The 10,583-nt window shown below is 48.0% G+C and overlaps 1 pseudogene; it reads left to right on the top strand.

The window, feature by feature from the left end:
* The first annotated feature begins 9,507 nt into the window (after positions 1-9,507).
* LOC123649586 lies at positions 9,508-9,599 on the top strand (annotated as a pseudogene).
* The last annotated feature ends 984 nt before the right edge of the window (positions 9,600-10,583 follow it).

Genomic DNA, 10,583 nt, shown 5'->3' with positions numbered 1-10,583 from the left:
ACACCACTTCCTACACACGCATACCATACACTATGCACACCATGTGCTACACACACATACCACACCCTTCACTCATCATGTGCTACAAATGCATACAACACACTCCATACACCATGTGCTATGCACGCATAACACACAATCCTCACAACACCAGGTACCACATAGTGTCACACACCACGTGGTACATGCATCCCTCACAATCTGCACACCACCTTCTACACAGACAAACCACAGAGTCTCACACACCACGTCCTAGACACACATACCACACACTCTGTGCGCTGAGTGCTACAAATGCATACAACAGAGTCTCCCACACCACTTGCCACACATGCATACCACACACATGGCACACCATACGCTACACATGCATACCACAGAGTCTCAAACCCAAGTGCTACACACGCATATCACAAACTCTCACACACCACGTGCTACACATGCATACCCACATTCTCACACACCACGTGCTACACATGCATATCATACCCTCTGCAAAACACGTGCTACATAAGCATACCACAGAATCACACACACCACATTCTATGCATGCATACCAAACACTACGCACACTATATGCTACACAGGCAAACCACACACTTTGCAAACCACATGCTACACACACATATGATGACTCCACACACCACATGCTACACATGCATACCACGCACTCCGCACAACACATGCTACCACACATACCACAGAGTCTCACTCAACACGTTTTACACATGAATACCACAGAGTCTCACACACCAGATGCTACTAACGCATACCACGCACTCTATACACCATGTGCTGCAGACGCATATCACAAATTCCACATATGACATGCTACACACAGAAACCATAGACTCACACACCAAGTGATACACACGCACACCACGGACTCTGCACAGCAGTGCTACACATGCATACCAGTCTCTCACACCACGTCATACACACACATACCACACACTCCATACACCATGTGCTACACATACATAACGCAGACTCTGCACACCACATGCTACACACACATATGACACACTTTGAACACCACGTGATACAGACATACCACACTGTGCACACACCATGTGCTACACACACATACCACAGACTCCATACACCATATGCTAGACGTGACTAATACACACTCTGCACACCACATGCTACACACACATATGACACACTTTGAACACCACGTGATACAGACATACCACACTGTGCACACACCATGTGCTACACACACATACCACAGACTCCATACACCATATGCTAGACGTGACTAATACACACTCCACAAACCATGTGCTACACACACATACCACAGATTCTCAATTGCCACATGCTCCACATGCATACCGCCCACTCTGCACACCACATGACACAGAAAAATACCACATACTCTCACACACCATATGCTACACACATATTCCAGACTCTCACACACCACTTGCTGCACACTCATACCACACACTCTGCACACCACGTGCTAAATAAGCATACCACAGATTCTAACATAACACATGCTACACATGCATACCACACCCTCAGCACACGTGTGCTATAGATGCATCTCTCACACCACGTGAAACACAAGCATACTACAGACTCTCATACACCACGTGCTACACACGCATACCATACAGTATGCACAACCTGTGCTACACAGGCATACTTCACAGTGCACATACCATGTCCTACACATGGCTACCACACACTCTGCATACCACATGATGAACATGCATAATGCACAGTCTGCATACCATGCACTACACACACATACAAAGACTCTGAACTCCATGTGCTACACATGCACCCCACGCACTCTACACACCACGTGCTACACACGCATACCACAGACTCTGACACACCATGTGCTACACGTGCATACCATGGACTCTCACACACCACGTGATACACACACATACCACACCCTCTGCACTCCATGTTCTACACATGCATACCACACACTCCACACACACGTGCTATGGATGCATACCACAAGTCTCACACACCACGTGATACACACGCATTCCACAGACTCTTATACAACACATGCTACACACGCATATCACAGATTCTCACACACCACCTGCTTCACATGCACTATACAATATGCACACCATACATTATGCACACCATGTGCTACACAGGCATACTTCACAATGCACATACCACGTCCTACACATGCCTCTTACACACTCTGCACACCGCATGCTGAATAGGCATACCGCACAGTCCACATATCACGTGATACACACACATACCAAGACTCTCAATTCCATGTGCTACACACATACCAAATGCACTCCGCACACCATGTGCTACACATGCATACCACACACCCCGCACACCACGTGCTACAGATGCATACCACAAACTCTCACAAAACGTGCTACACACGCATAGCACACACTTCGCAGACCACCTGCTACACACGCATACCACAGAGTCTCACAGACCACATGCTACATGTGCATACCACGGACTCTCATACACCATGTACTACACACACGTACTACACATTCTTCTTGCTCATATGCTACACAGGCATACCACACACCATGTGCTTCACATGCATACCGCACACTATGGACACCATGTGCTACACTTGCATGCAAAAGAGTTTCACACACCTTTTGCTACACATGCATACAACAGATTCTAACACACCAAGTATTAAACATGCATACCCCACGTTCCACACACTAAGTGCTACTCATGCACACAAGAAACTCCGAACAACATGGTCTACACATTCATGCACCACACTTTGCACATCACGTGCTATAGTAAAATATCACACTCTCACACACCTCTTGCCACACACACATGCCACAGACTCTCATACAGCACGTAATACACATGAATACCACACACTCTGCACACTACTTGCTGCACATGAATACCATAAACTGTGCACAACATGTGATACACACGCATAAGACAAACTCCACACACCACGTGCTACACATGCATACCACACACTCCACACACCACGTGCTACACATGCATATGACAGAGTCTCACACACCATGTGCTACACAAGCTTATCCCCTCGCTCCACACACCACATGCTACACACATACCACACCCTCCACACACCACATACTACACGCCCATACCACACATTCCTCACATCACATGCTGCACATGCATACCACAAACACTCACACACCACATACACACGCATACAACAAACTCCACATGCCACATAATACACACACATACCACACACACTCACACAACACATAGTACACACACATACCACACACTCCACACACCACTTACTACATACGCATACCAAACACAAAACACCTACTACGCATGCATACCACACACTCTCACACACCACATACTACACAGTCATAGGACACATTCCACCCACCACATAGTGCACACCAATACCATACACTCCAAACACAAATACTACACATGCATACAACACACAACCACCACATACTACACACTCATACCACCCACTCCACACATCATATACTACACACATATTCCACACACAGTCACACACCACATACCACACACAGTCACACATCACATACTACACAAAAAACACACTCCATACACCACACACTGCACACCCGTACCACACATACTCATACCACACGTTCTAGAGACGCATACCATACACACTCACAAACCAATTCATCCACTCACATACCACACACTCCACACACCACATACCACACACCCACACCACACACTCCACACACCACATACTATACACACATACCACAAATATGCACTCACCACATACTACACACGCATACTACACACTCCACACACCACATAGCACACAGGCATACCACACACACAACACATATGACACACTCATACCACATACACTCACACACCACATACTACACACGCATTCCAGACACTCTGCACACCACATGCTACACACCCATACCACACACACATGCCACATACTACATAAGCATGCCACACACTCCACACACCACATACTACACACACATACCACACACACTCACACACCACATACCACACTGGCATACCACACACTCTCACACATCACACAGTACACACACGTACCACACAGACTCACACACAAATACTATGCACACATACCACACACTCCACACACCACATAATACACACCAATACCACACACACACCACATACTACATAAGCATGCCACACACTCCACACACCACATCCTACACATGCATACCACACACACACTCATACAACACATACTACACACACATAGCGCACACACAACACATACTACACAAGCATACCACACTCTCCACACACCACATACTACACATGGATACCACACACACTCACACACCATATACTACACACACATACCACACAGTCCACACACCACATACTACACACACAGACTACGCACACTCACACACCAGATACTACACACCCATACCACACACACACAGCAAATACTGCACAAGCATACCACACACTTCACAAACATACTACCCACACATGCCATACAGTCTACACACCATGTAGTATGCATGCATACCACACACACTAACACACCACATACTACACATGCATACCTCTCACACACCACATACTACACACACATATCACACATTCCAAACACTGTGTACTGCACACCAAAACCACAAACACTCACACACCACATACTACACATGCATACCACACACTCCTCACACCACATACAACACACCCATATCACACACACTCACACACTGCATACTACACAGGCATACCACACACTCCAGATACCACATACACATGAATATCACACACTCCACACATGACATACTACACACGCATACCACACACTCCCCACATGACATACTACACACACCATTCTCTTCAAAGGTAATTCACTCAGTGGGGTGAAAATCAGAAAATTGCTGCCTTTTCACACAGCTGTAGAGGAAAGATGGCACCAAAATCAATCAAACACACTTTCTCCCATCTGAGCAAGCACACCATAGGGTCACATAGGCAGAGCAATGGGCTGTCTTCCCACTCTGTCATTTTCTACCTTTCATTGTGGCTTTTTCTTTAGTGGATAGAGGAGGAGACACAGGGGGTCAGCTGGCTTGCAAGTAACTTTATTATCCTCTGCGAGTATAAATACACAACACTACCTAAGTGAAGGAAAATGCTGGTGTTTCATGTCATTTGCCTCAATGCCTGGCAGACGCTAGTCTTTGCAGACCTCTTCATGACTGACAGGACGTCGCCTCAGAAATGGACTCATCTTATCCCTCCCTCCTGAGGAGATTCTGTACCTCGTCGGAGTCACAGTATAGTCTGCCTAGGCACCTATAACACATGTGGCAACAGCCTTGATGGGTCTGCCATGAGAACGAACTCAAGCGGCCCAGGGGTGGGGTGGAGGGTACGGGTGCTGAGGAAGTCAGCTGAGTGAAGGAATGTCACAGGATTCATAGTGCCATTGGTTGGCTGAGAGGCAAGCATGGCAGAATTTGAAAGGCTAACATTGTCCGTGCCTTCCGTCTGTCTGTTAATACAGATCATACAGTCCTTTCCAAGCATTGATTTCTCCAAAGGCCAGAAGTATTCCAAGTGGCCACACCATGTGTTTTCTACACCACACGTCACCCACTCTGACCAAGCTGGAGGACAGTGTTTGCTTTGGCATTACATCATGGTAAGAGAGTCATGCCACAGCAGTGACCATGTCCATCAATGTTGTCAGCACTATCAGCTTCACAGTCCCACCATTCAGATGAGCCTGGATGGCTACTCCATGTCACTATTTGCCAAATGCCAGCCACTGGCCACTTCCCACCCTCCATCCCCGATCCCCCATTTTACCACCACAACTCTTCATCCCCAGGGGCCCTCTGTGGTGGTGCATCCGTATGTGTCCATCTACCTCTTTGGGGGGGTGGGGGCAGGAGGCACATGAGTAGGCTGGAGCAGGCCCACCTGCCCTGAAAATTGCAGATGATTGAGGACAATGGTGCCTGCACAGTAGGGAGGGTGCTGGGTCCATACCTCAGGGTGGACGGTTCCAATACACCCCCACTCCCAGGACAGGGCAGGCCAGACCAGGCCTGGGCACTTCCTACCTCCCTCCCAAGAGGGTCTGTTTAGCAGCCTCCTTGGACTTGGCCACAAGGAAGACAGAAAGCAAGGTGGCATCCTCCTCATAGCAGAAGTGGTGGTTCTCAAAGCATTTGGGGGGCAACCTGATTTGAGTTACAAATAGTAGGGGACTGATATTTTGCCCTGGCCTTAGACAAACAGACAGAAGACAAACTTTCTCTCTCTTCCTCTCCCTCTCCCTCTCTCCCCCTCCTTCTCACTCCCCCCCCCAACACACACATACAAATCCAGTTTGGAAGCTGGACACTAGCTAGATTGGGGTCAGAGATGAAAGTTTTTAATAGTAGAGAAGCCCCAGGCTATGAGGGCTACTAAGTGAAGCTTCAGCTCCGAAGGGATCAGACCTTTATACACGTCAAGGAGGCTATGATTGAAGGGATTCCCCCCAGGGCAAGTCCATCTGTGAAGCCAGGCTAGCTAGGGGTTCCCCTCCCTGCCTCCAGGCAGAAGCACAACACTAGGTATCTCTGAAATGTCATGTGGGGATGAGATGAGACTCATCCTGGGAGCCAGAAACTTCCTACAGGCCTCTCCTCATGGACCTTTCTGCCAGGGCTCTGGCCTGAGGGGAGAGTGTGGGGGTGGAGGAGACTAGCCAGTGCCTGGGTGCATGCTCCCTCCCTCAGAAAATATATTTCCTTCTGGAGACATTCTGTGACCAACCCCTGAATTACTTTTTTTCTTTTTTTCCTTTGTAGTCTAGATGGCCCATCCTCTGGTAAACCATTAACCACCGTTTGGACATTTTGAGGTCATGGCCAGTTATTTTGCCACAACACCTATGGCCACGAGGAACATTTTAGTTCATGGATCCCTACGCTCCAGTATGTTTATTTCTCACGTCCTCAATTTTTCCTTTTTAGGCTGCAATGAAGATAGATATTTCATAAAACTGACCATCTTAACCATTTTTAAGTGCACCACTCCGTGTTATTCAATAAACTTCCAAAGGTCATAGAAATATCACTGACGTCTGTCTCCATTCCTTCTTTCACATCATCAGAAAGAAACAAGCAAAAACCAAATAACCCTTGGGGAAGTCTTCTCAGTCAGAAGAGGTGGCACTCGCCACTGGGTGGGGAGGTGGGGGGCAGGGTGCAGGCACTTCAGGCACCGCAGCCACTGCCTGCCCATCTGTGTGTATGCCTTCAATCAGAAGCATCTGTGAGTCACGAGCCATCCGTGTCCAGACAGACCCTTGATCTTTCAAGGGTGGGATCCCTTTTTGCCCACCCACCCTGGCTCCTTCAAGCTGCTGCTGGAACACGTGGATGGTTTCCTGCCACAGGGCTAGGGATGGGAAGTGAATAGCTCCCTCTGTGCTTAGAGCTTATGTGGATGAAAATCCACCCCAACTGATCTTCTGAGGTTTGCCCCAGTGGGAGTCAACAGCCTCACCCCGACTCCACAGTTCCAAAACAGTTCCACTGGGCAGGTCATGCCAGCGTCCATTTTGTCCAGGCAGGGAGACAGTAGGAGGAGGTCGGTCTCTCTTCGCTGCTCTCCAAACGTGTATTATTTCTTAATGACTAAAAGTAGAGAAATCTCTCCAGAAACAAGCACATCTAGAAACTGGGACATACATCATGGATATCCCATCTCTCTAAACCGCTTACTCATCTGGAAGATGGGTAGAAAAGATAGACGTGAGGCCTGGTGCGGTGGCTTATGTCTGTAATCCTAGCACTCTGGGAGGCCAAGGTGGGCTGATAGTTTCAGCTCAGGAGTTAGAGACCAGCCTGAGCAAGAGTGAGACCCTATCTCTACTAAAAAGGAAAGAAATTATATGGAGAGCTAAAAATATATATAGAAAAATTAGCCGGGCATGGTGGCGCATGCCTGTAGTCCCAGCTACCCGGGAGGCTGAGGCAGGAGGATCGCTTGAGCCCAGCAGTTTGAGGTTGCTGTGAGCTACGCTGATACCATGTCACTCCATCATGTGCAACAGAGTGATAGAGACTCTGTCTCAAAAAAAAAAAGAAGAAGAAGAAGAAAGAAAGAAAATATAGACGTGGGAATTTAGACACGGATCAATCCCGCATGACGATCCACAGGAAGAGTGGTCTGTCACTTAAATTGTAGTTTTCCCACGTGATCGACATGTGTTTTCCATCCTGTGAAATTCACACTGTGGTAAGTATGCATTCCAGTCATTTTGCAGTCCACGGATAGTCAATCCTACCACGAGAAAAGGGTGAATTTTTATTGTCTTTGGATTCCATGTCACGAGGTGGGGAGATATTCTCTTCCCTACATGGGAGCTGAATGTTAAAAACAATCGATCTCACAGAGATAGAACATAGAATGGCCATTACCAGCAGCCGGGAAGGGCAGCATGGGGTGGGGGTGAGGTTGGGTGGGTAAAGTGGGGATGGCTCATGGGTGTGAAACTATAGTCAGATAGAACAAATGAATAAAATATCAATGAGCACCACAAAGTGACTTGAAGGAACCATCAATTCAGTAGGGTATAATCTGAAACAACTCCAAAGAGTGGAATTGGAATGTTTCCAACACAAAGAAATGTTAAATGCCTGAGGTGATGGGTACCCCAATTACCCTGATTTGATTAATTAACATTATATGCCTGTATGAAAACATCACATGTACCCTATAAATGCAGAGCATTATGAGGCCAGGTGTGGTGGTTCACGTCTGTAGTCCTAGCACATTGGGATGCAGAGGCAGGGGGATTGCCCGAGTTCAGCAGTTTGAGAGGATCCCAAGCAATATACTGAGACCCCATCTGAAAGAAAAAGAAAGAAAGAAAGAAGAAAGGAAGAAAGAAAGAAGGAAAGAAAAAGAAAGAATGAAAGAAAGAAAGAAAGGGGAGAGAGAGAGAAAGAAAGAAAGAAAGAAAAAGAAAGAAAGAACAAAAGAAAGAAAGAGAGAGAGAGAAAAAAGAAAAAAGAAAACAATTAAAAAGTCACTACCAGATCTGTCCTTCGGTACCCAGAAGCGTGATGATCAGGTGTTCACACACAGGTGTGAAACATATCTTCTCCCTCATGCTGTGTTTCGTCCACACACACATCTCACATCTGCTGTGAAAAAAGCAAAAAAAGAGAGAAATACATGAAAAAGGAAAAAAGGAGACAGGGAGAAAGAGGAAGGAAGCAATTTTTTAAAAAAAGAGACAAAAGTCACAGTGAGAAGGAAGAATACTGAGCCCAGAGCAATACCTAGTGACCATGCAGTCACCAGCACCCTACAGCTCCAATTCGCCAGAGACATCTGGTGTGCCCCAGGGCACTGTGCCAAGGGAAACCGAGGGCAACATGTGGTCCCCCCAGGGCCATGGCGTCTGCAGCTGATTCCCAGGCGGGAACACAAGCCCAGGGAAACTCATTCTCAGCACGGGGCGGGGAGGGGAGCGGAGGGGAAATAATTGCAAAGTCACACCAGATCCCTTTCTAGTTCATAAACGTGGTGATTGTGTGTTCACATGCATGTGTGAGATGTGCCTACTGGTGTGTCGGCACATCACCCACGTGGCATGAAACCATGAATACAGGGGAATAAAAGGGGGGCAGGAAAAGGCAAAGAGAGAATAAATACAATGAAAGGGCCAAAAAGAAATTTACACCGTTGGTCACATAGTAGGGGTGTGAGAGCAAGTCGAGAAACCACAGACAGAAACTCTGAGAGGAGAGGGACGCTCCACTACCCCTCACCCCTCACCCCGTGCTGGAAGAATACCAATTGGAGGGTGACTCGTAGGGGTAGTGGAGCCAAAGAGACCAGAGAACCTCTCCATCCCGATGGCTGCCACAGTCCAGACATATGGTCAACCAGAGAACACATACGGAGGCTGCGTGCACCAACGACATCTGGGTGAACAGCCAGAGTGACCATTGCCCAAGTTGCAGGGTGACTAAAGTCATGCCAGGTCCCAGGGTAGTATGTGAGCATGATGATTCCATGTTTTTGGATGAAAAAAGGAGCAGTGGGGTGTAAAGAAAGGAAGAGAGAGGAAGCAAGAAGAAATAAAAAGTCACAACTTCGGCCACATAGTAAGGAAGGGAAGGAGAGGGAGTCGACAAGCTGCAGGTGCAGAGCCTTCTCATGGTGACCCCTTCCCTAGTGTCAACAAGGCCAGCCCCACATTGTGATGGGGACATCTGGTTGACCCCGTGGACCATGGCATCCACATGTGGCACCGGCAGATGGCCTGCTGGTTGACCTCGATTCACTGGGGAAGAGGGTGCAGACAGTGGAGGCAGGTGTGGTATGGACCAAATGACCCCTCCGCTGCTGCAGCAGGGGACAGGGCAGCAGCACCCAGATGGCCACCACTACCAGGCCCACGCATCTCCACCACTCAGGACAGTAGCGGCACCACATGGGGCCCACGCCATCAACGACCCCCAGTGCCACCACCACTTCGGTCGACCACTCCAAACAACACACTCTCCCTGGAATGCGGGTACCACCCCAAGGGACAAACCCCAGTGGGGTGTTCGGGGAGGAGGTGGCAGGGG

Source organism: Lemur catta, chromosome 13 (genome assembly GCF_020740605.2).
Source record: "Lemur catta isolate mLemCat1 chromosome 13, mLemCat1.pri, whole genome shotgun sequence".
NCBI lineage: Eukaryota > Metazoa > Chordata > Mammalia > Primates > Lemuridae > Lemur > Lemur catta.
This window is presented reverse-complemented; position numbering and strand designations above follow the sequence as displayed.